This window comes from Pleurodeles waltl, chromosome 10 (assembly GCF_031143425.1).
Source record: "Pleurodeles waltl isolate 20211129_DDA chromosome 10, aPleWal1.hap1.20221129, whole genome shotgun sequence".
In the NCBI taxonomy this organism is placed as follows: Eukaryota; Metazoa; Chordata; class Amphibia; order Caudata; family Salamandridae; genus Pleurodeles; species Pleurodeles waltl.
Window position 1 is genome coordinate 647147711 of NC_090449.1, and position 18511 is coordinate 647166221.

Consider the following 18511-nt stretch of genomic DNA (forward strand, 5'->3'; position numbering starts at 1 on the left):
CTCTTTCAGTGCTTCAGGGACTAAAATTGCCAGGGAACAAGGGGCCTCAGCACCCAGCCCATGGAGGCAGCAAAAGGGAGCACAGGGTGGTAGGGCCCAAGCAAAACAGGCCAGCACAAAGGCTTGCAGGCAATGGCATTTCCTTTCAGTGACCCAGCAGGCCACAGGTCAACACAACAGCAGCAGTCCAAAGGCAATTCCTGGTGAGTCCCTCCAGCAGCATCCTGTGTCCAGGTCAGCCCATTAGTGTCTCTCCAATATGGGGAAAACCCCCTGTACTTATACTCAGTTTTGCACAGCTTTTACAAAAGGGGAAGAAGAGGTTCCAACCACTCCTAACTGGTTCTCAGAGGGTCCCCTTTCTCCTCCGTGGATTGGAGTCAAGCTGCAAAACACCAGAGTCATAAGCACAGAGAAATGCTCACTTTCTAGCAATGGCATTTCTATAATGGTAATAAAAAAATCCACCTACACCAGTAAGCAGCATTTCTCACTAGCTTTACAACCATACCAAACATGCCTACGCTACCCCTCATAGATTAGACAATGCCACCTAGATAAGGTAGGGCATTTCCAATGCAATCCTACGAGCAAGGCAGCACTCACAGCAGTGAGCAACCAAATAGGCTGTTTGTCACTACCAGGACAGGCCACACAAGTAGGCACATCCTGCCTTTTACATACATAGCACCTTGCCCATGAGGCTAGCTAGGGCCTACCTTAGGGGTGACTTACATATAGTAAAAGGGGGGGTTCTAAGCCAGGCAAGTAAATTTAGATGCCAGGCCCCTGTGGCAGTAAACTGCACATGCAGGCCCTGCCCAGCAGGCATGAGACAGGTTTGAAAGGATACTTTTGTGGGTGGCACAAGCAGCGCTGCAGGCCCACTAGCAGCATTTATTTAACAGGCCCTGGGTATAGGGATACCACTGTACAAGGGACTTACAGGTAAATTAAATGTGCCAATTAGGTGTAAGCCAATCATACCAACTTTAGAAGTGAGAGCAAATGCACTTTAGCACTGATCAGCAGTGATAAAGTGCTTAGAGTCCTAGAGCCAAAAACAAGAGGTCAGAAAAAACAAGAGGAAGAAGGCAAAACGTTTGTGGATGACCCTGTAAAAAGGGACAGGTCCAACACTGCTTTTAATGGATACATTAGTTCTATACATCTTCTCTACTCTTGCAAAGTGATGCCGACCTTTTAGACACTCCTATTTCTTGCTTGAAGATAGACTTTGCTATTTCCAGTCTTTTGAATGGTAAGGCGACTGAAGCCAAAGCATTTCTCTAGAATTCATTAAGGATCTTTAACCTGTACTCGTTACTTTTCTGCTAGCACTTTTCATGGAAATTCCGCTAAAATTATACACTCTCCAAATCATGTGTTTAGAATAATATACTATATTTTTTGTAAAAATGTATAAGTCACCAATAGAATCCAGGTCATACAGAATAATCATGTTGATAAACAGTGAAGCAAAAATGTATTCCAAAATTCTGGCTACTCAGATGAGAAAGGTCACCGCCTAGTTCGATTTTCCATAGCAGAACATAATGGTGCTCAGTAGAGGCATTGTAGAAGATATAATTCAGGCTTTCACAATATTTGATGCTGCAGTACAGCAGAGTAAACCTCTGCCAATTATACTGCCTGATGCTAAGAAGGCACTTGACTGGGTCTCATAGCACTATTTAGGGCTGTCATGAAGAATATTAGGTTTGTCCTAAGATTCATAAACTCAATTTGAGCTCTATTTGAGAAATCAAAAACAAATATACTAATCATGGGTGAAGGTCCAAAAATATTCAGATAAGTTGGAGAACTCATCATGACAGACCCTGTTCTCCATTACTGTTTGCCAGTTATTTCAACTTTTTTGCGTACGTTTATAACAACAGAATCATAGTGCCAGTCAATCAGAAGGATCATCTAACAAATATTCAAGCATATGCTGAGGATATTGCAGTTTTGAAAGTCTCTTTAAAACTATGTTGCCCCTTCAGTGTAGTTTCAGGTTTTTTTAAACAGATCATATCCAATTCCTTTAATAGTATACAACATCTACATACTGTTGACTCAGCATTACATTCAGGGGTCAATGTATCTGCTAAAATCTGCTAAAATCAATGAGGTGATAAGATGGGAATTTTCTTCACAGAGTCCACAGGAATCTTAAGAACTGGTACTGAGTATATATTGGTGTTATTGGCAAACGCAATATTGTTAACAATGGCATGGTTTAATAAGGTTGGCTTTATTATTAGCAGTTTTATATGGGGTTATAGAACATCCGGGGAGCAATGATTGCCTATAGAGAATGGTGGCTGGGCTTTTCCCAATTTAAAATATTATTCTTATGCTGCTATGTTGAAACGTATGTGTATCCTAATAAAAAGCAAATGTTGTAAATTTTGTACAAAAACTCTTGAAGCAGGGCTTCTTCTATCCATCTGTAATTTGACCTAAGGAGAAAAAAGTCGAAATGTATCTACTCTCTTTTGCAGAACCAAACTATACAAAAAAGTTTGTTTCAACACAATGAGATCACCAATCAGCTGCTGGAGGATTGTATACCAAAACAATACTAATCCAATTAATGAATATACCTCTATATGGCAACCTACTACATTCTGGGTATCTTTCATAACTTGCTATCTGGTATGTAAACAAGCTGCAATTGTTCAACCAAAGCACTTGTGGGCATATTTCCAAGCCGTTTGTGCCTCTTTGAGCTGCTCTAGCATCACTTTTTTACTCAAATGAGGCATTAAGAAGGCCCCCACCATGTGCCTTATTTACAAAGTGGTGAAATGCATGCATTGTGCCACTTTGTAACCCCTTGAGCCACATTAGATCTCTGTCAAGTATAATGTACTCAAGGGGTGCATTCCCACACAAGGAGGCCCAAATAAAATGGGGCAGTGAAATTGACAAGATTTTACTGCACCATGTTTTCCATCATTTTTAACCCCTCAGGGCAGGCATTAAACTGATGCTCACATGATAACCTATGGGCCTCCCTGTGCTTTGCTGGATTAGTGCCATAAATTATGGTGCTAATCCAACAAAAGCACCACAATATTGTCATAAATTAAGACTCTATTGTGCTAATGTGCGCCATGGTGCACTGTATAGTATATACAGCATTACCATGGTGAAGTTAGGGGGGTGCAGGGTGATGCAAGAAAAGTGATGCGTTAGAGCTGATGCCTCACTTTCTTGTAAATATGCCCCTTATTTCCCAATGATCTCATGCTATCTTTTTGAAATCCAAGTGACTTTTTTTTCTACACATATGTGCATTTTTTAAATGCTTGCAAATGAGGCCATTTTTTACAAGATGGATCCTAGCTTGATTTAAATCCTCTTGCTGGACACAATCGTTTGTGACATTTCACATTTCGGACATGCTAGGTGACTTGGTGGCCAAGCCATGTATTGGAGTGTAAAGCTGAATGGTGAGGTGCCACAATGCCTTTCAAATGGCCATGGGACAAGCGCAGGTTACTGGGCCCACCAAGGTCTTGTGGTCTACTACTACTGAAGTTTCACAGCCAGTTCTACTATGGCTGTGGAGCAACTGGGCAAAGTACTACCCCTTCAGCACATGACTCTCATTGGTTGTGCGGACTGAGCAGTCCAAAGCTGTTTGGGGAAGTAGGGACAAGTAGGTGTAAGGTAATCAAAGGTACAAAACTCAGAATACAAACAGTACCTCAATAATCTGGTTTATCAGTACAATACTTAATTTTAGTTAAGAAGTATGTATTACACACAAAGAGTATACTACAGCTTGTTAAATATTGTCCATTGCAATTTCTCAGAGGAAGCACCCTACCGTTGTTCTAGGTAGTGTTCACCAGATACCCCTCTCCCTCCTTCAGGCTAACAAATGTGTCCCTGGCAGTTTACTGGAGGCAACCACAAGAGTGCTGCCCACAATAGCAATGTGCAAAAAGTCTTACTTTTAAATTTTACCCCCCTTTGGCGTTAATATGCTAAGTTTATGCGAGTTTCAAAAGGCCTGCTGGGCCTGCTCCGGTCTTAGCCACCCACTGCCTGTAGAAGTTTTCAGTAGCTCGAGTATATCTTCCAGGGCTCTGTTGATAAGTGAGATGCATTGAGTCTTCCCATGATCAGCAGAAACAGTGTACTGAGGTTGTTGCAGTTGGCAAGGGCTTACATGTGGTCCTAGCAGCCTCCACTTGGCATGCAGGGGTCACAGGCAATGGCAACAGCCCCAAACATCAAAGGAATTCAGTGGGCAATGGCTTTACCTCTCCTAATTGCCTCCTTTTGCATATGAAATGATGTCAATTTTGCATGATTCCCCCCTCAAGTTTTTTCTTTTCCTGGGGTGTCACGATAAGTGCTGTAGTTTACAAGAGATACTTTTACTTACAGGCTACAAGCCCTGGTGCACCTGGTACCCTCTATGAGGGTCTTATAAGTCAATTAAACCTATTTGAATTGTGGGTGAACCTATTAGATACACATCTTTTAAGGGTCAGAGCACTGGCAATGAGGCATGTTTGGCAGGATTCCGTGCACCTTCAGAGTCAAAAACTAGCAGCATCAGTCCAAAAACTTGGAAGTGATCATGCAAAAAAGGCAAACAGTGTTTCAAATGCTGTCTGGTTTGAAATCTGTTTTCCCACTATGGCTAAAATTGACTTTGTCATGTCATATCACTTTATGTTATGTAGATAGAGCACACTCCCACCCAGGAGGGACTCCAGGTGCTGAGCAGATGTGTGTGTCTAGCCAAACCTAGGCCCTTTTGAAACTACTACAAAACCCACCTCTTCAGCTTCTTGCAGATTTTAAGAAGTGAGGAGGAAGCTCTTTTGTGAACCAGCAGGTCATTCCACACTTTAGAAGCAATATAGAAGGCTCAGCCACCGTAAATGGTTTTCTATGTGCGTAGGATGTGTGCAAGTGGAGTCGATGAGCAGGGGTGTCTGGAAGGTTGGGGAAAGCAGATATGATTGTTGAGGTCTGCTGGGGCTAGTACCTTGTAAGTGTTGGTGAGGAGTTTAAATTGTGCTTGTTTGCGTAGAGTGAGCCAGTGGAGATCCTTCACGTGTGGAGTGATGAGAGTGTGGTGTGAGAGGTTGACAGTGATTCTGGCTGCTAGGTTTCGAATAGTCTGCAGCCTTCTGGTGGGTTTTTTGTTGATCCCAGCATAGAGGATGTTCCTATAGCCCAGTCTGCTTTACGAGGGCACACAAAATGGTTTAACAGGTGCTGAGTTGGAGCCATTTGAAAATCTTCTTTAGCATTTTCAGGATATAAACTCATAAGGCAGTGATGGCGTTAATGTGGGCAGTCATGTTAAGTTTGCTGTAGATGATGATCGCAAGGTTCTTGGCATGGGTGGTGAGGGTGTGTGTCAGTCCTAGCACAGTTGGTCACCAGGTGTAGTTCCACTGTGAAGTGCTGTTCCTAAGGGTCGTGATTTCAATGTTGTCAGTGTTCAGCTTCAGAAAGTTGGTCCTCATCCAGTGGGAGATTTCAGTTATGCAGGCAATGAACATGATCCTGGTACTGGGCGTCAGGTCTGCGAGAGAGAGAAGTGAGTTGCATGTCTTCAGCATGGGAGACGACATTGAAATCATGAGAGCAGATGATGCTGGTTAGAGGGATCATGTATGCGTCGAAGAGGGTTGGGCTCAGGTAGGATCCCGTTTGCCATGCCAAGATCCCTTTTGCCATGCTTTTTTAATCATGAAAATATGAGAAAACAGACCAAAAATTGAAAAAAAATACATATGTATAAATGATACACAGCTTTTACCCTTTAAAGTAATGATAGAACTAAAACAATGTTTTCAATATTTCCAAGTTACCCCTACGGCAGGCCTACTGAGTACTAAAGGCAGAGTTAATGATATTGAAAAGTTGGACATGTGTTTTCTTAACTTTACAGATCCTGACCCATTAGTTGTTTTTACAGTAACAAGACTGTTCCCCCAATTGGCAATTATAGAGTCACATGCTGACAACTCAGTAGTACTTACTTCTGAATATGACTATTAAATTTGATATTTCTTGACATCAAAATATTGATTGCATTAAACCCAAACTGATGGTCTAGTTGAATTTAATGTGACATATGCCCATATGGCAAATTTAGTAAGTAGCTACTGTGTTGGCCACATTTTCCTAGTGACTATTTATTGTTGCAGACAACAATACAACCTTAGGTGTAAATGACTCTCAGGAAGAAACTAAAAAGACCTCTCCCTGGCATCAAGGCCAAACAGGGTGTGAGCCCAAAAAGGCGAGCTTCAAAAAGGAAGCTGCCTTTTAAGGGCAAATGGTTGTCACACACGAGAGGGGCTGCTTTTTGTTCTTGCAGACAGGGTGACATTGGGATAGAGAGGGAAAGACAGTTGCCAAACTAGTTTTTCCATGGGGCATGTAGCCCCCATGTAGCCACACCTCTTAGGTGGGCTAGGAAGCTGCACACACCATTAGGTCTGTACCATCTTAGTAGTAGTAGTGACTTCACGAGTCAGTTCACTGGCTTCCTTATACAGCTACAGGGGCACAACAGCTGAAGAAGCCTGCCTTGGCAAGTTGTCAAGATCGCCTGACTGCCACTGACCACCAAAGTGCAGCTTGGGAGACTAAGGCCCTCATTCTGACCTTGGCGGTCGGCGGAGAGACGGCGGTCGGACCGCGAACAGACCGGCGGTATTAAAAATGGCATTCTGACCGCGGCGGTCACCGCCGCGACCGACCGCCACTTCCCCACTCCGACAGCCACGGCGGTCATGACCGACGGGCTGGAGTCTGCGCACTCCGGTCCGGCGGTCGACCCAAGACCGCCAACGGTATCATGACCCTGCTTACCGCCGCGGTTTCTGGCGGTCGGGAACCGCCATGCGAACCATGGTGGTAGGCACTATCGGGGCCAGGGAATTCCTTCCCTGGCACTGATAGGGGTCTCCCCCATCCCCCACTGCCCCCCCGAGTCCTCCCCCCACACCCTCCACCCCCCTGCCACCCCCCAGAGGTGGTACGAACCCCCTCCCCACCCCCACCCCGACATGCACATACACGCACCCCGACATGCACACACCCCCTACATGCACATATACACACCCCCTACACACACACATACACAACGGGGACACATACCCGCACACATACATGCCGACATGCGCACCCGCCGAACTACACACATTGCCCATAGGCACAGCAGCACTCCCCGCCCGCATGCACGCACTCACACACCCCCTCTACACACTCCCACGCACACCCCCATGCACGCACACATCACACAACACCCCCCCACCCCCTCCCCTCACGGACGATCAACTTACCTTGTGCGTTGGTCCTCCGGGAGGTGACAGGAGCCATGGGGAGGTGACCGCCAACAGAAGACCGCCAACAGAAGACCACCACACAGAAATGTGGGTCGTAATTCTGTGGGCGGTGTTCTGCTGGCGTGGCGGTGGAGGTTGACCAGTCTCCACTTTCCCGCCGACCGCCAGTGTGGCTGCTGGCGGTTTTCCGGCGGTACGCTCCCAGCGGTCAGAATGCGCACAGCGGCATACCGCCGCGGTCGGCGGTCTTCACCGCGGCGGTAACTCGGCGGTCTTGCGAAAAGACCGCCAAGGTCAGAATGAGGGCCTAAGTCCCAACCCATGCATGTTAGTCTCCTGGACGCAGGAGAGTTGTCAGAGTAGTTTGGTCACCCAGGTCAGGAACTGTCGCCAGTGAAGGGGAACCACTGGTTTTGCTGTAACAGGAGACAAGTAGACAAAATGGCAAACATATTTTGGCTGGACTTCAACCAGACTTTGAGGTACATCGACTTCGGAGGACAAAGTCCATCCACCATGACTGTGGATGGTAGAGTAGCCCCAGGAAGGCCCCGATTGCCGGAGGATCAACCTCAATATCCATCAGCATACTATATCCCTTGCATCAGAACCTCTCAAATGAAGTATATGGCAGAACTGGAATGGAGACTGGTTTGACTGCAATGCAACTGCCAACTGAGCGTCATTGCCCCCTGTGACTCACCCCCTGCCAGAATTGGTGGCCCACAGCAGGCCGTAGTAGTAATTTGGAACTTTACAGAAGTTTTCTAAAGTGAACAGCCAACCACAATAATTGCCAATGATTGTTTGCATTTCGAGGGAAAAGCAGTGCTTTATTTTTTGGTTAATAATTTATCTATCTCGGACACCCCTGTGGAGTTTGTTCATTTTGGTGTCTAAAATTGAATAAAAATAGGACTTATTTTTATAAATTGGTCTTGTATTCTCCTTATGTCATGCTTCTTACTTAATCTACTGTTGGGTACTTCTAAACAGTTTCCACGTCTTCCTTTGACAAAGCCTGACTGTTCGAAGCCACAGTTACCCAGGGTTGAGCTAAGATTCTGCAAATATCCCTGACTGCTGGACCTAAGATGGGTTTGTGAGTTTATTACAGGATGAGGTCATCGAACCCCACCAAATAATAACTGCTTCCCTCACAATTGTCAATTCCATCTCTACTAAGATGACGCCATGATACAAGTTAGCTTGTCAAATCCTTAGGGCATTTAATTTAGCATTCTTTTCCTGCCACAGACTTTCCTGATGCCTGAGACACTCAGACCTTCTCCAAACAGGCTTTTTACTTTCAGGGACTTCAATCAATCAATCAAACATTTATAGAGCGCAGCAAATCATCTGTCTTGAGGCACTGGAGCTGTATGCTTCTGCGTGGAATTATGATCATTCAAACATCCAAGTCTTTAGTTCACTTCTGAATCGCTGGAGTGACAGTGTGGTCCTGAGGTGCAGTGGGAGGTTATTCCAAGCCTTGGCTGCCAGGTGAGAGAAGGAGAATCCACTGCTGTTGGCTCAACGGATTCGTGGAGTGTATGTAAGGGAGAGGGAAGCTGATCGGAGGTGCCTTGTCGGGTGGTGGAAGCTCAGGCGTTTGTTTGGTGTCTCATCAGGATTCCTACGTAGTGTGTTTTTTCCGTAGTCTTTTCTGCACTGATTCCTACGTAGAGCGTTTTTTCCATAGTCCATCCTGCTGGTGATGAGAGCTTGTGTGATTGTCCTTTTGGTGGTTGCTAGAAGCCACCTAAAGATCTTGCGGAGCATGAGATGGGTGTGGAAGCACATAGATGAAATTGCATTGACTTGTTTCTTCATGGATAACTTGTTATCCAGGATGATGCAGAGGTTGCGGGCATGGTCTGTTGAGGCGGGGGTACCGAGCTTTGTGGGCCACCATGTGTCGGCCCATGGTGCAGTGTTGTTCCCAAAGATGAGAACTTCCAATGTCCCCTTCAGACATGTCATGATCTAAACAACACACACAACATAAATAAAACTGCAATTTGTCTTTGAAGGCTATTTGCCCTCTTTTCGTCATTTAGCGAGAAAATACAACAAATCATGTTTTTAATGCTCAGTAGAATCATAGACACCAACAAGCCTTCAGCATATTAGACAAGGACAGAAACTCTAGGAACATTATGGTATTTGGGGCCTTATTTATAGATTTGTAGATGGTATACTCTGTCACAAATGTGGTGAATTTCATGTCCAGTATATTAAAGGTGCGTTATAGCCTATGGCACTTACAATATGGCAGACAGAATACCCTCATAGTTTGTGGCACAGTAATACAGACGTATTACAGCCACCAAATTTTAAATAAGGCACTAAGGGCCTGATTTAAACCTTGAGGGACGGGTTACTCTGTCACAACAGTGACAAATATCCCACCTTCAAAATCTAAATCCCATTATATCAAATGGGATTTAGAGTTCGTGGGAGTGGTTATCCGTCACCATTGTGATGGAGTAACCCATCCGCTGAGTTCTAAAACATGCCCTAAATCTTTAAGAGCTTGAGAAAAGAAGTAAGAGAAATCAGGATAAACTTGTGGGAGTTTCATTCATGTTAATTGTTTCCCTTCTAAGGGGAATGCAAAAAATGCTTTAGCAATGAACAGGAATGGAAAAGAAGTAAAATAAAAAATCAGCTATATTGAAATAAATGTAGCTGTAATCGGAATGCAGGAAATAATGTTTTTAGGGTTCATAACAACTAGAAAACTTGGAAACACAACAGAATTAATAGCTTTGAAATCTTTCACAAAATGGTATTCTACCTAGGCTTCTTGATCATCAAAAGCAGTGTAGTGCAAACATATATATGGGCTAATACACTTTTGCCTAATAAAGAATACATATAGATGCATATTCCACCTTCAGTTTGAGTCTACAGAAGGTAGAGTAATACATAGGGCACTTTCTTCATAGAGTGTAAACAGACGTTAACACGGTGAACAGTTAAAACACATCCTGATGCACTATCAGCTTTATACTATAGGGAGGAAGGTACCTGTTCTAAAACTACAAGAAATCCATGGGGAAAGACTGAAGTGCCAATAACATCACAGAAAAAAACATTCAATATACAACTGAAGCAGTATTTTCATTGTTAATGGACACCTCTAAAAAGACATAATCAGTGCGATAGACAGTGCAATTTAATTTGCATAGAAGACGCCTCCCCAATAGATTGACCAGAGAGGTAGGGCTCAAGATAAAATAATGGTAGTCCCCAATATGACCCACAGATACAGATACAGATAGAATGACAGGGGCATTCTGTGGTTTCTAAGGCCAATGCCAATTGCATCGCTGATCGATGGAGACAAGAAGAGTGTGAAACAGGAGGACCTTTAGAGTTGATCTGCAAGCACAGGTATTGACAAGGCAGGATGTTTGTTTGCTATTTGTAAAAACTTGAATGTAGAGCCATTTTAATTATCTTGTTTTAAAGAGTGCATGGGACAGTCAGATTCCCTCAGGCTCTTCTTATAAAAAAACACATTAGTGTTGAGAAAGAAAAGGAAGAGGTGTTGGGTTAATACATGGTTAACTCTGATCATAGGACACCTCTGGTGGTTCAGACAGTCCCTTTTCTAATGTCCAGTTGACCAGAAATTTAACAGAAGGAGTTTTCTGGTGGAGCGATTTGCCCCTTCCCTGCCTCTTGTCCCACTGACCCTAATCCGCCTGCTGATTATTTCATTCTATTTGGTGCTTCCAAAGAAATAGCTAATCAAACTAAATTTTACTTCTGTTTTGCCAATCAACACAAATATACCTCAATTGTTCTCATAGCTTTAGTTACATCTCGGAGTGAATGCAGCCTCAAAACCTGTGGTCTCCAATCATTTATACAGTAAGAGCTACCTTTGTTCAAGTAAATGTCTCAGAAGCTAATAACAACCCAAACATTTAAGGCTACCAACTGTGTAAATGTCTTTTGGAATTGCACCTAGTTGTCATCATCAGACTACCAGTTTTTGAGAATAAACACTTTTATCGAATATGATTCCCAATTTTGGTTAAAAAAACTCAGTTTTGCAGATGAAAAACGTTTCTGAAAAAATATAGCATGTTTTTTCAAAATATCAGTTTTCATTTTTAGGAAGTACATAGTTCCCAAACATCAGCTTGTCATCTTCATGGATCGATTTTGCTTCGAATGCCCAGGCACTACAACCATAGGTCATGGATGCTCACCATAACGCCATGTGTGCTTTTAGAATGCCCATAATGTTCATGTTATTCCATGGTTAAAATTGTGCAGAGGCTGGAGAACATAACGGACAAAATGTCAGTTATGGCCGTTATTATGTGAGGGATGGCCACCATTAAGTATTGGAGGGAGAAAATTAGGCCAGTCGTTCTTAATAACTGATGGCTGACAGTATTCCACAAACATTCTGCAAACAGACCAAGATTAAAATATATTAAGGGTGACCATTATTTTGTCATTACCACTGTTATTTCCAGTGGTGCTGGAACACATTTAAGAGTGAGCGTGCTGCCACCTATGTTACGTCACTGAAATCATAGGAATTGTAAGACATCTAAGTGACACACAAATAACAAATACATCAAATGGAGAAGGCCCATTCAGCAGGACACTGGTAAGGCTTTGGTATGAAGCCAGTTGTGCACTTGAAGCACACTCTTTTCTGATATGCAAACAATGTTTATTCAAATAAAATGTTTAAATAATGTTCTTCTCCAACCAATTTCCATTTTGAGTATGGTATATATATATATATATATATATATACATATATATATATATATATATATATATATATATATATATATATATATATATATATATATATATATTTATTTATAACTGTGCGGAGCGTATTTCTTGATGAAAGTCAGTCCATATCCTCCTGCTTAGTAGAAGTGGGGAATCCACTGAAAGCTTGAGCCAAAATTGAACCAGATGCCTCACTCTGGCTCAGCGCAAGGTGCTCTTGTCACCTGAAGTCCAACGAGCCAAGCGTTCATGGAGGCAGTGTGGCCTCGTGGCTACAGATGCTTACTAAGCAAGCGGGGGAGCAAGGTTTGAATCCCGACAGATGGGCCTGGGCTGATAAAATATAATGTGTCAGGTTGTATGTTCTATGTGAAGGCAAGGTTTACACACTGTGGAACTGCCAAATGTAAATTTGCCTGTCACCCATGCTTTAAGTTAATTCTCCAAAATGTAAAGACAATGCAGTAACCTTTGATGACAGAAATAGAAATCCATGTAGAGGCTGAATTGCACAATGTGAAACTGGAAAATGAAGAATCCATCCTGGCTTCCCTACTTGACCAAATTCAGTGATACTAGGCAAATACTTTAACACTAAGCCTCGTTTTTATTCAAAATAATGTACGATAGCATCCTCATATATGTGAGGTCATGTTGTGTACAGTGAAAAACCCTCTGTTGTGTTTTATTTACTTGCATGTAATGCCTCTCCAGCTATACTATGAATTCAGGCTATGTATTGCGAACACATTAACCCTAACTTGCCTCTTGGTTCACTATTTGCATTGTCATTAGGTCGGAGCAGGAATGTTTCTCAGTTCATGCTTAAATATTCTCTCTTTTATAAACAATTCTAAATAAACGGATGTACTAAGGCGAAACGTTTCAGTGTGTTAATGAAGTACACTGTTTTGAATGTATAAAACACCCACTGTAAGTTCACCTTTGTTGCATGTTTTACATGCAAAATATATTCAGGGCTCTGCTCATCCATGGGTTCTCAGAACCAGAGCCTACCCATGACTCGGCTTTAGCTCAACTTTCCCTGTTAATGTTGTGGTTCATCCAATTGTACTGCTTAGGTCTGTAACATCATCTATCATAAAAGGTAGAATTTTAAGTTATTTTTCTGCAAGACCGTCTTATGTGTGGATTCACAATCTGAATTTATGTTACATTTCTTGACTTTTTGGAAGCTACTCCCCTCAGATATATTTCCCATTAATTTAATAAATTGACTGAAGGATACATATCTGTCATTTCAGGTGGGAAGTATCAAAGCTCAACAATAAACATAATTTTGTTGGTCTATAGATTTATTTAAGCTCTAGTGGCTCCTTTGTCAGCCAAATTGTTTAGAGCGTTTATATATCAAAACATTTATCACTTTCTCCTCAATTTCTGCAGAGAATCTGATCCTTACAGGAATCTTATTCTGACCTTATTTACAAACTTCAATCTCTGCTCTGATGTCTGACCACTAAACGAAATTATCGTCATTATAATAAACCAAACTTTAAATATTGTCACCAATTACGGTTTTGAAGAACATGCCCCTATTCCTATACATCCATTTATACAGAGGGGCGCCATCGGGGTTCCCGGTCCATTGAACTAGAATTTTGGATTTCATTCTGCTCAACAATTGTACAATGAAAGCCATGTTCATACCAGCTGTGTCTGATGTTATCAAGACTGGTTCAGTCATTTCCAAAACCTAGTGTTGAATGTTTTTTTTTTTTAAATTGTTTTCATTCACATTTTATCGTGGTGTAAATACAGACAACAACAAGGCAATGACAGTTTCTTATCATATCATTTGACAACATTATTTGCTACCCAATTACCTGCTTGAGGGTCTATTATTTGTATCCTTTATGACACCTTTATCCCTATATCTGTGCCTCGCTTTTGCACGTCTTCTGTTGTGTACAGTGGGTGAAGCCTCACACGATGGAGTATGTCATGTGCCTTGCCATCTCTCACCTCTCCGTTCAACTACCTTAACCAAACTCTTAACAATGTAATAACCTGATGGCGCGCATGGGGAGATGCTAGAGATAGTTGCTGTGAGGTGTGGGGCTGGACCACGCCAGGGAGGGGGCCCGGCTTTCAGCTCCAACGTCATCATTGTGTCAGGGGTCACCCCAGTTGCTGTTTGGCTACTCCCCCAATCCGTTCAATTCGAGGTCTGTGGAGGCCTGTATCTCATTCTGGCTTCTCATTACACCGCCCAATGTCTATCATAGTCCTAGCTCTTTCTGCACAGTTCACATAACCTACATTGCAGTTTGTATCCTCTATGTCTCGATATTATACCTTACATGTCAACTGTCCCCGCCTCCGTGTCTCCTTCTCCCTTCTCCCTTAACTATACGTTCCCAATTCATTAGTTTCTCTTCCCATGCCGGAGCGATGGGTTTCAGTCTTAAACCCCACGCCTCCTCACACTTTAGGGCTTGTAATTCTGCTCTGGCCCATTTCAATCCGTCTCATCTCCACTCAGCCAGAGAGGGACCCCTGGGTGATCCCCAACCGTGAGCAATTAATCTCCGGAATAGGACCAGCGTCAGGTCCAGGAAGCGTTCATTTACCCTCCCCATTGCTAAACCCGTTCTCAAGCCCAGTAGACACATAGCTGGGGTCTGGGTCAACTCTGTCTCAAGCAATTCTTTCAATTCGGACACCACTGCTTCCCAGCCCTTCCGAGTATCGGGACAATGCCACACCATGTGATCAAAGTCAGCTTCCAATTCGCCACATTTGGGGCATGTCCCAGGGACTCCTCTGTATATTAGGGTCAGTCGATGTGGAGTAAGGTATGTCCTATGTATATAATTGTATTGGATGTGTCTTAAGCGTGTGTTCCTTGATACCACCCGCGGGTGAGCCAGTACTTTCCGCCATTCCGAATCCGAGAGATCCCTGCCCAAAGCCCTCTCCCATCTTTCCCTTTGGGGTTGTAGTGGGTCCAGTACGCTTCCGACTTGTGTTTTATATAGTTTAGTTATTAAGTGGGCGTCATCCCCTGCTGTCAGCAAGAGGTGCAGCACTTGGTGTGTGATGGGCTCCGCGTTGACGGTGTCCCAGTGCTTCTTTAAGTTATGTGTTAACCTCTGATACAGGAGGAACTGTTCACTCGGTACTCCACCACTATTCATCAAGTCAGTGAATGGTCTCAGCACCCCCTCACGGAAGAGGTCTCCAATTGTCTCCACCCCCGCCTTCACCCATGCTCACAGTCCGGCACCCATCCGGCTCCCGACCACTGCGTCTAGTGTTAGTACCGATAATGGTAGTCCAGGCAAATAAGCCGGTCCTACACCCACCCGTCGCGTGCATCTTCTCCAGCAGGCCAGAGCCACTTTCATCCTTATACTTTTTTCTTGGGGTTCCACCTTCCGGTGTATCATTTGCGCTATGATCTCAAAACGGTTCGTTTCGCCGCTGATGTTGCATCTGTCCAGGAGGCCCCCTCCCGCTAACCACCCGGAGGCCCATTGTAACTGGCACGCCAGATAGTAGAATTCGAAGTCTGGGACACCAAGTCCTCCCTCGAGCGCTGGCCTACTAAGAACTGTGAGTGCTGTGCGCCTTTGGCCTCCATCCCACACCAGTTCCCTCAACAAGGTATTCAGCTCCCTAAACCACGATGCGGGGATCGCCACCGGAAGGTTAACGAAATAGTAAAGGAGGCGGAGCAACATAATCATCTTAGATAATGATATTCTGGCCATTATTGGCAATTTCAGTGACAGCCAGAACCTAACCGAGGTCAGGAGGGAGGAGAGCGCCTTTCCTAAGTTCCCATCTCGGATGTCTTTAACGTCGTGGAACACCTGTATACTCAGGTATTTAAAGGTCTGTGGTGCCCACACTACATCCCCAGGACACGCGGAGGGGCGGTCACAACCCACTGTAACAGGGAAGACGAAAGTCTTACTCCTATTTAGGCGTAGTCCCGATAGACCCCCGAAGCAGTCGAATATTTGTAGGGCCCAAGGCAGTCCAGACTCCCCGTCGCTGAGGTAGATAAGGACATCGTCGGCATAGAGTGAAATTATGTGTTCGGTTTGTCCCCTCTCTATTCCCTTGCCCGCTCCTTCCATCCGTAGCTGCGTCGCCAGGGGTTCAATAGCCAGGGCAAATAATAGTGGTGACAGCGGGCAGCCCTGCCTGGTGCCTCTGTATATGCGGTAAGGCTCCGAAATTGTCTTACCCGTTCTCACTCGCGCCAGTGGAGATGTATACAGAAGGTCCACCCATCTCACCCAATCTTCCCCTAACCCCTATCTTAAGCATTACTGTTCGCAGACAGTCCCATCGAACTGAATCAAAGGCTTTTTCAAAGTCAATTGCTAGTAGCATACCATTTGAGGGTCGCTCCGTTTTATGCATCTGCAATATGGCAAAGAGGCGTCTGAGATTCAGCGATGTGCTACGGTTCGGGACAAACCCATTCTGGTCCGCATGGACCAACATGGGAATATGTTGGAGCAATTGATTAGCTAGGATCTTATTGAGGATTTTAAAATCACTATTCAGCATGGACAGCGGATGGAAATCACTGACGGATGCCTCACCCGATTTCAGTTTGGGTGAGGGCACCACCAGGGCCTCTCTAAGCGTGTCTGGTAGTTGACCGCGGCACAGCACTTCTGCGTATAATTCCACCAGCTGGGGTGCCAGCAGCGTCATGTACTTTTTGTAAAAGTCCATTGGGAGACCATCTCTGCCAGGTGTCTTCCCAGAGGCCAGCTGTGTGATGGCCTCCTGAACCTCTTCCACCGTCACCCGGCCTCCCAGTTCGCCCCTTCCCTCGTGTGTCAAGATAGTCAGTGGGAGCGGTCGTAAAAATCTGTCTAGTCGCCCTTCCTCGGCCTGATCGGAACTCCGGTACAGGTAAGTATAATAGTCCCTGAAGGCATCATTTATGGGGCCTGGTCTGAATCTGTGCACACCATTCATATCCCGTACACTCACGATGGGGGATCCCTCCCCTCCCGAACTCACCAGCCACACCAGTAGCGTACCAGCCCTACCCTCCTCAGCTTGTACCGACGCAAAATATTTCTGTGTGCAGTGGCATCTGAGCTGTTCCTCTACCTGAGAGTGAGACCTCCTTGCTTGTATATATTCTTCTTGGTCCTGTGTGCCATTGCTCCCTCTTTTTTCTGCCTCAGCTTCAGCTGAGTCTCTAGCTTGATCAGGTTGCGTTCGCGTTCTAGGGTGCGCTTAATCCCTACCGTTTGCCCTATACTGTATCCTCTCGTCGCTACCTTAAGCGTTTCCCATTCAATGTACCTAGTAGTGGCAGATCCCTTGTTAATTTTAATGTGGTCTGTCAGGAATGTGCAGAGTGATTCTCTGTATGCTTGGTCCTGCAGTGCGGTTGGAGATAGTCTCCACAGCGGTATGGGAGGCCTGTCCTCAACCACTCTCCAATTGAGCAGTAGGGGATTATGGTCAGATAATGTGCGTCCCAAATATTCTGAGTGGGTCATCCCCCGTGCTAGGTTGGCGGAACACACCACGCTGTCTATCCTGGTGTATATGCGGTGTAGCCCTGAGTAATATGAGTAGTCCTTATCGCTAGGGTGCTGTTCGCGCCAAACATCAATCAGTCCCCAGTCACGCATCCATTCTCTCAGTTTTTGGGCCACTTTATGGACTCCCGCTCCCGGTAGCGGCGGAGTAGAGCGGTCCATTTCTATGTCCATTATGCTATTGAAGTCCCCCCAGCAATAACTCTCCGTGTTGCTGGCGCGTGAGGCGGCTCGACAAGCGCTGCATAAAGGGGATCTGATCCTGGTTGGGGGCATAGATTCTTCCCACACTTCCCCATGGAGTTTCCCCTCCACCAGCACAAACCGCCCGCACCCAGACCAGTGCTCCCCTAGCATAAGCAGAGTATTTAGTTGCGAACACCTGTCCTCTCCATCTGCGCCTTAGCTTTTCCACCTCTATGGCTGTTAGGTGGGTCTCTTGCAGCATTGCTACATGTATGCTTCTCCTCCTCAGATGGGACAATATTATCTGCCTTTTAGCTGGTGACCCCATCCCTCTTATGTTGCACGTTAGGAAACTATAGTCTGCCATGTAAAAACATCAAAGGAATTACGGCCCCACCCACCACCCCAGCATCCCACTCCCTTCCATCTGTTATCTGGTTTTGTTTACATGCAATCCGCAGTCCCCAGGTACCATCAAAACTCAAAATTGAAAACCCCAACTCCCCTTCCGCGGGGCACCTTCGAAATTGCAGGTGGCCCAAATAAACATTGCAACAGTGCAACTTTGTCAACCTAGTAAATATAGTTCTCACCAGTCTGATTGAATGGACAAGAAGCCGATAGTGGGGTGTGACCGTGCCCGTCAGGGCCTGCTACGTGCTCTGTGCA